Raw genomic sequence first — 14,285 nt, 5'->3', positions numbered from 1 at the left:
CGATACACTTTTTGTAGAATTGTTATCCATTCTCTATTTTGAAAATAACGTGTCAAAAGATGTTAGTCATGCAAGTGCAGTTAAGTGTTGAACCGGAAAAAAATAAACAAAGAATATTCTAATTGACCGGCAAATTAATGGCTTTTGCTATTAGAGGATTTCAAGAATTTAAGCACTGCAAATATATGCTACCTTTCCTCTAAAATAGGAATGGTTTGTGCAAACGCAAATGACATGTCGGTCAAAGCAACCAAGTTTCAACAGCCTGTATTTTGCTTACCTACACCTTTCAGAACGTCGAGCTCTGCAGTTCTAGCATTAATCGTAGCACATGAGATGAGGCACATGAGATCAGTGCGAGCCTCGCGCACGCCAGGATATTTGGGTGTCGCATTTGTTTCTCGCTCGTATCTTATTCTCGCGTGTCTCTTTCTCGCTCATCACATGTTGTTTTCGTTGCGATGGGAGACGGTTTGTTGAGAGTCTCGGCAGCACATTTTTGCACACACGAGGAAAATGTAACTCTGCTTTTTAATCACACCACGACACGAGACAAAACACCGACCACTATTGCCTCTTCCACAGATCGATTCGAAGTGGACGATCAAAGCTGAGGAATTCCTCAGATAGCCGCTAGATTGTGTGCCCGGGAAGTCGCGAACTTGGACGACACCCAATTTCACGACCACCAAACTCTCGCAATTGTGCACCCGATTATTAGTGCCTTGCAGCATCTCTTCCAACGGACTATTCAGAGTCCAGTCATCTCTCTCCCCGAAATTCGGTAGGAGTGCGCAAAGCCGAACGGAAAAAGGTCATTGCATTTTCAATGGAAATCTGGCGGGTCGATGTCCACCTTACGACGCTGTAACTTCGTAGCGTCGGCAAGCTCGACAGGCTTTATAATCTTTGAATTTGCGCTTCAATCTGAACGTAGGGAACTCATTACTTTTTTTGTATGACAAGTGTAACTCTACGTAAGTGGATGTTCGTTCCTTGGCGGTGAACAAATTATGGATTTATTTGAAAAACGAAAGTTAATGCAATATAATTAAATGTGGAAAATTGTATAAATAGGAATTCTGTGCAAATAAATAATTAAATAAATAAATGCAAAAGCGTACTTGTTACACCCTTCCTTGCAATTTTTCACTTTGCCTTATTCTATACCCACTAGATTTTAATGAAAACAAATTCTTCTTTAACACCGATCGCATCACTTACCACAGTGTGGGTCCTGCTCTAAAAATATAAATTGGATGACTGCGCGCGCGTGTGTGTGTCTGTGTATTTGTGTATTATAATCGCTCTACCAAAAAACGATCCCTGCGTGTGCGTGCAACCTTTCCCCACATCCAACATCCCAGTGATTTCTCGTGGAAGCGCAGAGGATTTCTCGGTTTCCTTCACAGCTAGTACCACGTCAACACATTCCTTCCCATTCCCTAGTTGACCTGCATTCGGACACGGCCGGCGCTGGTATTGCTAAATATTAGATCTCCAGTTCTTACACATTGAGGATGAATGTTCGTCCCAAACATCATCTGTTGGTTCTCTGTGTAATTGCAGCTGATCCGGTAATAACAGAGCAGCAACCGTGGGCGGTCAATCTGATTTTTTTTTTTACTACCGAGCCAAAAAATTCAAATTCAAGAGAGAAAATTTGCTCTCACGACCTCAATCTCTCAACATGCCATGTATTTTGTTGACACTCGATTTGTGATTTCCCTTTCACAGATTACAAAATAGAGTACCTAACACTACAAAACATGTCTGGTACCCCTATATATGCATTTGCTTAAACATTTGAAGTCCCTCCTTTTTTACATATGCTGCGCAAGACATACTTTATGCCCCGCCCCATACATAAAATTTGGCGGGAAATTCTGTGAGGGGTGAGCTATTTTGTGTGCAGAATGTGTAAAAAAGGAGGGACTTCGAATATTAATCTAAATGCATATATAGAGGTACCAGACATGTTTTGCACTGCAGTGTCCTCTGTGAACAATTATAGGAAAACAGATTGTGTGTAGTTTCCGATAGATGTCACCGCAAACAACAGCTGTGACATCTGATGGAACATGAATGCAGAAGCTTGACAAAATGATCAAAAAGTGCTTATTTGCCGACCTCACTCCGAAAAAGGGATGCTTCTGTGCCGATAAGGATAAAGTAGCGACGACATCGATGGTGCCTTGAGTAAACAAAATGCATGAAAATCTCCACACACACAAACACATGAGCTCGAAGACAAGTAAAAGGATAGGCTAGCATTCGCTAGAACCAGATCAGAAACCGCACACATGATTAGGGAGAGCTAGCAAACAAACAAACATATGGAAAGGAACAAGTACGATGTACAAACGTAGGTTAGGAATTCTAATAAATTATACAATGATTTCCGTTATTTGCCCCTGAAATAAATGTTGTTTTTTTCGTAAAGTTTAAGCTTTCCATGTAATGTTAATTTTGGTTGACTAGGTTTTTCACATTTAGCGTCGTTCTAGTTTTGCGTTATCTGTTGTGGTATTTTTTGATAGTGGAATTTACTCCAGGTTGGACTGCCTGGGAAAACTGTCTCCACAATCACGTGTCACGATCACTGGAGGAAATCTGAAAGGGGAATTTCCTCCAGTGATGATGAATGTGAGTGGGGTTCGGTAGAACGGCGGCTGGCACCAACTTTCGCTTAAGACTATTTGAAGCAGCCTCTATCTGCGAGGATCTCAATCCCTCATGAGATTTCAGTCTGCTGATTCGCCCTCAAACTAATTTTCGGTCTCTTCTTCACATAAACCCGCCCTGAGGTTGGGTTTCTTGCCGGGCAAATCAAACCGTGACGAGTGGTCCTCTTCGGAGGTGGCGCTTAAGCTACTCGTTTTGAGACAGGAAGCGTATTCAGTGGTCGAAATCCCGTTACAGTCTCAACCGGGTCAATTTATATTGGGCGTGTAGTATCCCTTATGGAGTTTTTAGAGACTGATCGCGCGACACATAGAAAGTGCCTAACAACTTTGCCCAATTATGTACGGTGCTAGAATGTTGTTAGAGCTGTTCGAAGATCGATGTTTCGAATTAAATGCCAAAATTCCTGCCAACACCAACTTTTCCTACCGGTGTACCAATGGAAGTCAGATTCCAAACAGAAATAATTTTGGAATTTCTTATCTTATCCATTGCTATGTTTAGATGATTTATTCACATAAAATAGTTCTATCTCATATGTGTATATGGTGATAAGGGGGGCTGTTTACCCTCCCCCTTGTCACGTCACTCATATCAATGGAAGTAAAGGTTCAACTAAATAACAAACTTCTATTAATCTCCCTACCAAAATTTAAAATTTCCGCACAGCAGAGCCACACTCTGTGTTTTCACTGAAGGTCCACTTGAGAGTCCTTCAGTGAAAACACAGAGTGTGGCTCCACGGTGCGGAAATATTGCATTTTGATAGGGAGATTTAAAGCATTAAACTATCTATTTTATGATGGGTTATCTGAACATGCAACTGGATTTTACTTTAGCATTCTTTAATAGAACGTAGTGAAAAAGTCCAAAAAGAGCAATTGGGTACAATTTTAAAGTATGTTAAGAAAAGCATCGGCTCTAATTCAACTCTCTTGTGCAAACCAATATAATACCACCATCGTTGCTCCAACTGCGTTATATCCAGGTATGCATTCATTTCGCTTTTTATGCAAGTGGAGGAGAACCCGATCCCGATGAACATATAAAATTAAATTTTCCTTACGTACCTGGGATGACAACAACTCAATTCAAATAAAAGATCAAACAAAATAATTATCAGCACAGCGGTGCACCAGAGGGAATTCATATCAGAACATAAACGAAACATGACAATCCTAGCAATTGGATCACGTAGATTACACAGAATGATTTTCAAACATTTAACTTTAAATAAGAAATAAATGATTTGTTTGAATTGATGGGAAATGATTTGTTTGAATGGATGGGAAAATTATTCTACCTTTCCAAAACCCATCCAACAGAAACAAATGAACTGAACTGAACTGGTCCGTTTGTTAAATGCGCTGGGTGAAATATGCTTCCATTAACTTCCTCGCCAATCATCCCCATGCGCTTCTCCACAATTGAACCATGCAAATCAATTATAATTTAAAATAAGAACAAGCTGCAGATTCCTACCCGAGGCTTACGCTTCTCATTGTTACGAAATGGCGATGAAAGTTACGGCCAACAAGCCAAGCATCTTGATGGTTTTCAAGCAAGGTATTTGAATTATTTTTCGTCCTCAGCCCGCGTTGAGCTCACCCCATCCCGGTCGGGCATTTGGTATGCCTCATTGAACATTCATATTTTCGATTCTCCCTTTTTTACCAGAAAATTATAAGTCGGCAGCTAAGATGCTGGACGAAAACATAAGCTGAGCGGCACTCGAACAATTTAGAATTTGGCTGTTTATTCAACTATTCCCATTTCGGTCCGACCCGACAGACATCGCGCGAGTTTAAATGACATTCGACGGTGGTTGTGAAATTAAAGGAGGCACTACCTGGATAGGGAAGCTCTGTTGGCGAGTTTTAAAAGGAACGTTCTCGTAATCGGATTGTTATTTACGTATTCATTTAAACAGGGAAAAATAATCAACTGCTAAACAAACTGGGTTGTTCCTTCGTAGTATTCCCCGTTTACTAATGCGCTTAATAATTATATATGGTTAATGTCTTTAAAGTCGGCGAAAGCGTCCCTGATATTGAGCCCATACGTTAACTTCGAAGGAAAGCATTTTTTGTCATTTTTTTCACCAGCAATCAAAAATATCCATTTGTATTGTCCAGATGACGCATTATTCTACGAAAAATTGAAGATTGTACTTAAAATTTTCACAATCCTCAGGAAATGGAGATCGCCGAGTTATTCAAATGTGAAATGCTCTGAACAATTAAGTTGTAATCATGCATTAATTACAAAAATACATAAGGTTTGTTCCCGTACTTGCTTTTTTGTAAGATTCTGTACAGAAATAAGCAAAAGCATGTTCCCGTACTGTCTGTAGGATTTCCCCTCCGCATCAAGCTACAGAAAGATGCAGCACGGTACAGCAGAATTCACATGCAGACTATACCCATACAACAGAGAACAGACGTTGAGGCTCGAACAAAATTTCTCTAAAAACAAGTGTAAAAATTCCTATTTGACCTAAGCGCCATTAACGGCGCTTAAAACCCTCTTTGCCAACCTGATGGCGCTGGCGTTGCACAACATACACCAGACACTGAGTGCTGGTAGCGTCAAGTGGCGATTTTCAACAGAAACGTTTATCGATACTAGTGCCAAATTCACGGTCGAAAGTGGAAAATTCATAAAGGAAATCAGGAAATGCTAGCGCCACGTAACGGCGATGTCCCCACTTATCTTTACACAAGTTTCTGACCGAAGTTGGACGTCTGTTTTCTGTGCCCATACGCACTCAATCAAATAGAATTTAGTCAGTTAGAGTAGCATGCTTCCCCTAACAGGAATCACAATTCGCCTTGACAGCACTACGGTGGCGGAATCTGTTTTAGACTGGCGCGTGTGTGAGAAAACGTAAACAAACGTTGTTTTCAAAACAAATTTATCTACGATTAGTGGAATTTTTTCACACTCTAATTTGAAGAATAGGCAGCGTAGAACTTTGTTTTGGTCAGTTAATTGAGTGCATTATTTTACATTTTTTTAGGGCTGGTAAACGGCTGGACAATGCGTATCTGCAGGTATAAAATAGACCCCACTAGTGGTCTTAAGCCTCTTGTCCAGTAACTCCCATCCCTACCTCCCCGCGGTGCCGGGTAGTGTACGAGTAACCATAGGGAAGATCGGGTAACCAACCCCGGTGGGACCTTGGTCGTATGCTGACAGGGAAGGGGGGAGGACTCCTCTTTCCGGAGAGTCTGTGCACCATGGAGGTGCGGCTCAAAACGGCGTCTGTTCTCCATGTTATGAGCGGCTGATCAACGTCCTGGTGCCAGCGTGGGACTCTAAACAGTGCTGTGCACGATGGTCCCCCGGCGAGGCAATCGGCATAGACTCAAGCAACGGAAACGGACTAACGATTGGAAACTCGGAACATGGAACTGCTGTCTCTCAATTTCTTGGGAAGCACCCGCATTCTTTCCGATTTATTGCGGGTCCGCAAGTTCGATATCGTAGCGCTGCAGGAGGTTTGCTGGAAGTGATCGTCGGTACATACGTATAGGGATGGTTATACCATCTACCAGAGCTGCGACAATACACATGAGCTGGGTACAGCTTTCATCGTGATGGGTGAAATGCAGAAGCGCGTGATTGGGTGGTGGCCAATCGATAGCAGAATGTGCAAGTTCAGGATCAACCGCCGTTTCTTCAATATCAGCATAATCAACGTGCACAGCCCTCACTTAGCAAGTGACGATGACGATAAAGATGCTTTTTACGCGCAGCTGGAACGGGAATACGACAGCTGCCCAAGCCATGACGTCAAAATCGTCATCGGTGATCTTAACGCTCAGGTCGGCGAGGAGGAGGAATTCAGACCGGTTATAGGAAAGTTCAGCGCTCACCAGCTAACGAACGCCAACGGCCTTAGACTCATCGATTTCGCCACCTCTAAGAACATGGTCATACGTAGTACCTACTTCCAGCATAGCCTCCCATATCGGTACACCTGGAGATCACCGCAGCAGACAGAATCGCAAATCAACCACGTTTTGATCGACGGAAGCCACTTCTCGGACTTTATCGACGTCAGGACCTATCGTGGTGCAAATATCGATTCGGACCACTACCTTCTAATGGTCAAGGTGCTAACAACATTCGCTACCGACGCCCGCCACGGTACAATCTGGAGCGACTGAAGCTGCCCGAAGTCGCAACTTAGTACGTGCAATGCCTCGACGCAGCGTTGCCAGATGAGGGAGAGCTCACCGAAGCCCCTCTTGAGGACTGCTGGAGCAACGTGAAAGCAGCCATTAACAGCGCTGCTGAATGCGCCGTTGGGTTCGTGGAGCGGAATCGACGGAACGATTGGTTCGACGAAGAGTGTTAGATGGTTTTGGACGAGAAGAACGCAGCGCGGGTGGCGATGCTGCAGTAAGGAACCCGTCATAATGTGGGGCGATATAAACAGAAGCGAAGACAGCAAACCCATCTTTTCCAGGATAAGAAGCACCGCCTGGAAAAGCTGGAGTGCGAAGAAATGGAGCAGCTGTATCGTTCTCAAGAAACACGCAAGTTCTATAATAAACTCAATGCATCCCGCCAAGGCTTTGTGCCGCGAGCTGAAATGTGTCGGGATAAGGAAAGGGGGTACCATAACGGATGAACGTGAGGTGATTGATGAATGGCGCAGAGGCGGAGGACCAAGGCGGCAGGAGGAATGGCTTCGTCGGTACAGCGGATGAGGGGGCATGCCAGCTCCCACGATAGGTGAAGTTAAGGATGCTATCCGACAGCTTAAGAACAACAAAGCAGCTGGGAAAGATGGTATCGGAGCGAAACTTATCAAAATGGGCCCGAATAAGTTAGCCACTTGTCTGCACCGACTGATAGTCAGTATCTGGGAACTGGGATACAGAACAGCTACTGAAGGAGTGGAAAGAGGGAGTAATATGCCTAGTATATAAAAAAGGCGACAAACTAGAATGCGAGAACTATTGAGCGATCACTGTTCTTAACGCGGCCTACAAAGTGCTTTCCCAGATCATCTTTCGCCGTTTATCGCCGCTAGCAAGCATATTTGTGGGAAGTTATCAAGCCGATTTGTGGACAGGCGATCAACAACGGACCAAATATTTACGTTGCGTCAGATCCTCCAAAAGTGTTGTGAATATCAAGTCCCTACGCACCACCTATTTATCGATTTCAAGGCCGCTTATGATACTATTGACCGTGAAGAGCTATGGAAGATTATTTACGAGAACGGTTTTCCCGGGAAACTGACCAGACTGATCAGGGCTACGATGGATGGTGTACAGTGCTGCGTGAAGATATCGGGTGCGTTATCGGACTCGTTTGAAACTCGCAAAGGACTTCGACAAGGCGATGGTCTTTCCTGCCTCCAACATTGCGCTTATTTAATAGTGGAGTAATCTCTTCTGATTTTTTTTTTGAATCTCGAAAATCCAGGGTTGTAGCCCAGAAGGATCTAGGCACTTTAGAGTTAAATCAAATAAGACTTTTGGTCAGAATGCCAAAATAAGAGGTTTGGCCAAGTTTGGCTCAAATCGGTGACATCAACTTGCGGATGAACGGCATTACACTAGGGGCCCACTCTAAACTTTGTATTTCTCGCATTATACTCCGAAAGTTCTTACTGATATCTAAGATACCTGAAAATACTTAAAAATACTTAAGGAATATTTAGCGCTAGTTTGCTACCAACTTTGCTAGACATATTTCATTCGATTATTTACCTGCTGTTTCCTGGGATTTTGTGTATGCGTATTTAGAAAAATCAACTATTATTTTTTAATATTCCTTTTTTTTGTACAAATCGAGGAGGAGACCATTTTGATGCAATGAACATTACATTTCCAAACCAATTCACCTGCCATACAAAGGGAGAATAAAGAACTATTTGGAAAGTTACTGTGGAAGAAACTGCGTGTGGAAGCAAATCCTCTAAACAAATTTTTCCATCCCAAAAACATATCTCTATAATTTATTTTTCGTCCAATATGATCTTGATCCAAGAAGAAAGTGCTAAGTGGTTGCGATGATGCGCGTTGGTGTAGGGTGGTAATCTTATCGGATTTACCGGTAACTGATCGGATTTACCGGGAAATACCGATTGGAGCTTATGACCATTAAGGACAGGTAAGTAGGTGGTCCATCAAGGTAAGATAAATTAATAAACATATAAAGTATCCGTTCGATTTTGGCTAGTGCGTGACTTTTGTTGACTCATTGGTTGTGGAGATTCGCACGACTCGCGGAATAGGTCAGATGATAAGATTTGCATTTATTAAAGATTTTGAAAAGCTAAGAAGTCAAAATTGTGTTGACAAAATCTAACGGGTAATGCCGATATAAATAATTTTGCAATATATATATACACACATTAAATGCAAAGGGGAGGGATGGGACCACCAGGGCACCGGATTGAAACGATGTGGATGGGGAGAGTGGAATTGCCAACTCCCTGTCATTAACATTTCGTGAATTGACGGCGGGCTCTTCTCCCCACTCATTGGGACGTTCCCTCGTATGATGGCTCTGGGACAAATTACAAAATTAATTTGTTCTGATTGAGTGATTGCCAGACTGCCAAGCCGAAACTGTTTATTGTAAAACCTCACAGTCGAACACTTCAACACAATATAACTTAGAATTATGTTACACGAAATGGAAACAGATACTATGAGTAACGTTTTGGGACTAAATCGATATATTTGGTATAACAATGGTTTGAAATAAATTAATATTTTAGAATTGATTATTTTTTTTCCTTGTTATCCTTATTGGTTACGAAGCCTAAAAGTGAGAAATGTTGTTTTCTTATAAAGTCTTCGGTACTATCAGTATACTTCAACTTCCTCACCAGTCCGTAGTAACTCATCTTTACCGATTAAAGTTTATCAAAACGCGGTATGATGTGACCATTAGTGGCAATTGCAATCAGTTCAAATTCTAGTCAACCAACCTAACGACTTGCTGGCAGTTACACTTCATTGTATTGCTAATGTTCTCTCGCACAGAACCAGCATAGTCCTAGCATCCTTGACCTGCTTAAAGCCAAGAATGTCATACTCATGCAGCTTGCGGTTCCGACTGGTTGGTTAGGAAGGCCAGTTTGAAATCTGGTTGCGAGTCGGGATGACAACGGCACTATTAGCCTCCAGCTAAGCAATAGAACTCAAAAGTTAGATATCGTACAGAACAGCAGGTTCGAAATCATAACTAATTCACTGGTTCACTGAAAGAAAACTGTTTTTTTGATGAACTATTTCACAAGTAGAATTAAAATACTTACTCATACACATGCTTACACTACTTCATTAATTTTAAAACAGATTGAAACTAGCATTATTACACTTTAGTACGTGATTAAACGTAACGGAATATACAACTACATTAGTAACCGGTATTCTTCTTCTTCTTCTTCCTCTTCTTCTTCGCATTTCAAGCTTATTGCATATCGCTTATTAGCTTATTGCGTGCTCTCAACTTAGTGTTCTAGAAGCACTTCCACAGTTATTAATTGAGACCTTTCGATGCCTTTACCATTTTTGCATTGGTATAATTGTGTGGCAAGTTCAGGGAAGTCAAGAAATTTTCCAACCCGAAAAAATCCTAGACTAGACCGGGAATCGAACCCCGCCACCTACAGCATGGTCTTGGGGTTAACTACCCCATTTCCGGCCTATTAAGCACAACCCGCACTTAGTCTTACTTAATCTAGAGCAGTTTAGCACCAAACGGAATGTTATTATCACTGATGGCTTTCAAATTTATTTACCTTTCCGTATGTACCGTAAGATTTGATAAAGAGAAACCAATCGTTGAGATATTGTCAAAAGTCTAACACTGCTTCTTGACGCCAAACTCTGCCTACGGATTCTAAACTCGGCCTAACGCATTGAAACGCCAATGAATTCACTTTGGTCTATCGGATGAAGATAAAAATTGATTCGGTCGGAGCACTTCTTTTGTTTTTGGGAATAATGGGTGCAAACCTTCATATCACGCGTTTTCATTGACTTCGTTCCGTAGCTTATTAACTAAAGTTTCGTACCAAACGCATAATTGACTTGTTAACTCTGAAATCATGTATTTATTTGAAGTTTTCTGCTCGATAGGCCCAAAATGGGCGATTAGGCGGAAGTAGTTCTATACCCTTGTTAAGAATACTTATCAGATACTAGGAAATACTTAATTGATACTAGACCTAGGGGCATCCCTAGGCAATACACGCTTTTTCAGGCATTCTTCGATGTGACGAATGGTTCCGTTTGCAGGCCACAACTGCAAATCGCTTGCCAAATCATGGCCTTTTTCGCGAACTTGGCGGAAAACACGAACTTGAATCTTGCAGGCACATCCCCACGTCCAGTCGCGATGTACAATTTTTGACCGGGAAGCTGCTTGAAATTGAATTTGACGTATGTTTCGTCATCGATCAAAGTGCAGCCCATGTGTTTCGTCAAAACACGGTCGTACAAGAGCCTTGCCCGGTTTTTGGCCACGGAAATCTGCTTCATGTGCCGGTTCGGATGTTACCTGGCTTGGTGCGACTTGTATCCTTCCATGGCATGGATGTTTCGCACCGTTTGAAAGTTGGCGTTGTACCTTCTGGCCACATCCCGGATCGAAGGACTGCGCAGCTGACGATCCCTGGTTCTAGTTTTTTTAAGGTTCGCTGATTCCTTTCCTTGCAGGTTTTGAACACTCGACAAACTGTTGTTTTCGGCATCTTCAGCACTTTAGCCAGCTTGGAACTGGGTCACTCCGGATTTTCCAAGTGTTTGCGCACAATATTTTTTCTTCTTTCGAGTTCTATTTGACGTTATTTCTGGATGCGATCGACTACTTTGATCAAAATTGCACTAGTTGTTCTCAATAGAAGTGTAAACAAACCACTGTCAAAGATTTTCGAGTCCCAACACTAGAGGCGTGCTAGCGGCGCGCGAGGGGCGTACCAATTTACTTTTATTTAGTCTTTAGATTTTTTTTAAATGAATATAAGCATGCAAAGTTGCTTAAATTGACGAAATCTATAAACTCACAAAGTTTCATTGAAATCTGAGAGTTGTTGAGTAAGCGTAATTTAGCTAACTTTTTCATTTTTTATTGCGATGTCTTCATTTTGAATTTTTATATAGTCACCCACAAAGGGCAAGATAGCTGTACTCAGAGTAAATATATTTGCTGCGAGTAAATTTGAGTTACTCATATTTACTCAAAAATTAACAAGGTTGTCTGGTATTTTTCATCATAAGATGTTCTGGAAACAACCATCGTCTAACAGAATGTTTTGTTTAAATATTATCAATTAAGGTAAAATTTAGCATTTGGCGTCAGATTATCAACTTTAATATAGTATGATATCCATGAAACGACAATATTTACTTTTCATGTATTAAAAGATCCAAGCTACATTGCTCTTGTCCAGGCCAGGGGCCTCTTTTACTTTCTAGGGATTGATGATCTTCAAAGTTTTTCGTGATGTGGTGGTGTGATCTCAAGGCCAAAGAAGTTGGAATTTGACCTAATATTATGAGAAGATTATTTTAGCTCATGAAAATTAATACTCAACCTCTAAAAATCGATGTAAGAGGCTTCTTGTTCTGTTGAATTAGTTTCTGGCATGAGGAAACTCAACATTATTAATTATTTATAATTGAGGTGTACAGTGACCAGCAAAATTAAATTTATAAGCTTCCGTAAGGGAAGATCGATATACATCTCCGAGAATATTTTGTTAGAAAAAGTCAGAGTAATAGTCAATTGTCACTTTAAACTTCCTGATACTGTTAGAAAAAGAATCAGAAACGGGTTAAATTTCTTCGCCTGGTGTTGTTGTGATGATCCACATTTAGCACAAATAGTACATTGACGAATACGGCCTTTATGTAGCTGTTCATCCCAGGTCACAATATTTAGATTAGTTTTGGCCGACTTCATAGTTGATTCTATTCCAGCGATCATCGAAGGGATACAGGAATCTCTTCATATCTTTTTTGTCATGCTACTTAGAATTTTTCAGAATCCTCCATTTGGGATAATTGTAATCCTCCCTGAGATTGTCTGGAATCTCCCTGGAATTGTACGGAATTCTTTCTGCAATTGTTTGGGGTCCGCTATGGACTGTCCCCTTAATTTTTACTGAAATCGTCCTTTTGACTGTCCAGAATCCCTGTTGGGTTATCCCGAAGTCCCCTCTGATATTGTCCGGAAACCGTACTGTGAGTGTATGGAATCTTTTCTGATAACTGTCTGAAATCACCCCTAGGCTAGTTCGGAGTCCCTCCGGAGACTGCCATAAATCCCCTTTTCGATTGACTGGAATCCTTCCGGAGATTGTCCGAAGTCTTCTAGGGATTTTCCAGAATCCCTCTGGGACTGTCCTGAATCCTTCTTGTGATTGTCCATCAAAATCCGTATTATGTGGTTGCTAATGTTTCGCAGCGTGCTATACGAAAGTGCAATTGCCTTCCCATTGCCGAGATATCTTCTCAGTTAAGCTTTAGTTTGAAAGGGCACCGCTTAAAATGTTGAAATACGTATTACAAATTTACAAATGCAATTACGCCCCTTTGAAATGTTGCAGCTGAATTATCTTTGCTTGACAGCATCGGTTTCAGCAAAACAACCAGGTTGCTATGTGTAAATGTTGTTGAGCAATGCGAGTTACTCAGAGTTACTCAAAATTAACTCCGATTATACTCATGATCGAAAGCTGTCTTGCCCCAAGGTCACCCATATTGCTTTCAATAGAATTTTACTTACATTAGCTCCTGTTACACACTCAACAGTAATAGAGCCATCTTTTTACCATTAGTAAAATTACTGATTTTGTGTGTTTTTGGATCCAACTGTGTTTTCAAAAACTTACGAGTATCTTCACATGCTTGTTTGGACTCTTTCGGAGTAATGACAATGACCGGACGAGCCTTACGAGTATCCGGTTTGTTACTGTTACTATTACTAATATTTGTACTTGTACTAGCACGACTATGTCCTTTTACAAAATCCGCAAAACTCGCATTTTCTAGAAAAACATCCTCGCCATTATCACTATTTTGGAATTTACGTTTTTTGCGTCTGGAATTTTGGTCCGATTCCGACTGAATCGTCCTAGATACATTGCGCTGATCATTCATTTCATACTCTTCAATTTCTCAGAAATAAATTTGGCGGCCGATACACTGCATGTACATGAAACGGGGTTTCCCCAATATCTATTCGAACATGCATGTGATGAAATCCATTGACGTGTTCTTTCGATATTTCAGTGCCAACATTTCAAAGGGGCGTAATTGCTTTTGTAAACAATGACTTTAGTCGTCAATTTCTCGCGAATGAAATCTCACCTCTCCAAAATGACAATGCTAACTGGTAGAGGAAACACTCCTCTTCCTGCTGGTGTCATTATTTTTCATGAGTGAGCTTCTATTCACGAGAAATCGACGGCTAAAGCCATTGTTTACAAATATAATAACGCCCCTTTGAAATGTTGGCACTGATTTCATCAAAGGAGATTGCAGCTCTAAAGTGAACCCTACACGATTGCTTTTATTGACAATAATCGTATTGTCAATACATTCAATATTGACGTCAATACA

The sequence above is a fragment of the Ochlerotatus camptorhynchus genome, unplaced genomic scaffold (assembly GCF_037179485.1).
Source record: "Ochlerotatus camptorhynchus isolate MF236.1 unplaced genomic scaffold, CSIRO-AGI_Acam_v1.1 ptg000096l, whole genome shotgun sequence".
Taxonomy (NCBI): Eukaryota; Metazoa; Arthropoda; class Insecta; order Diptera; family Culicidae; genus Ochlerotatus; species Ochlerotatus camptorhynchus.
This window is presented reverse-complemented; position numbering follows the sequence as displayed.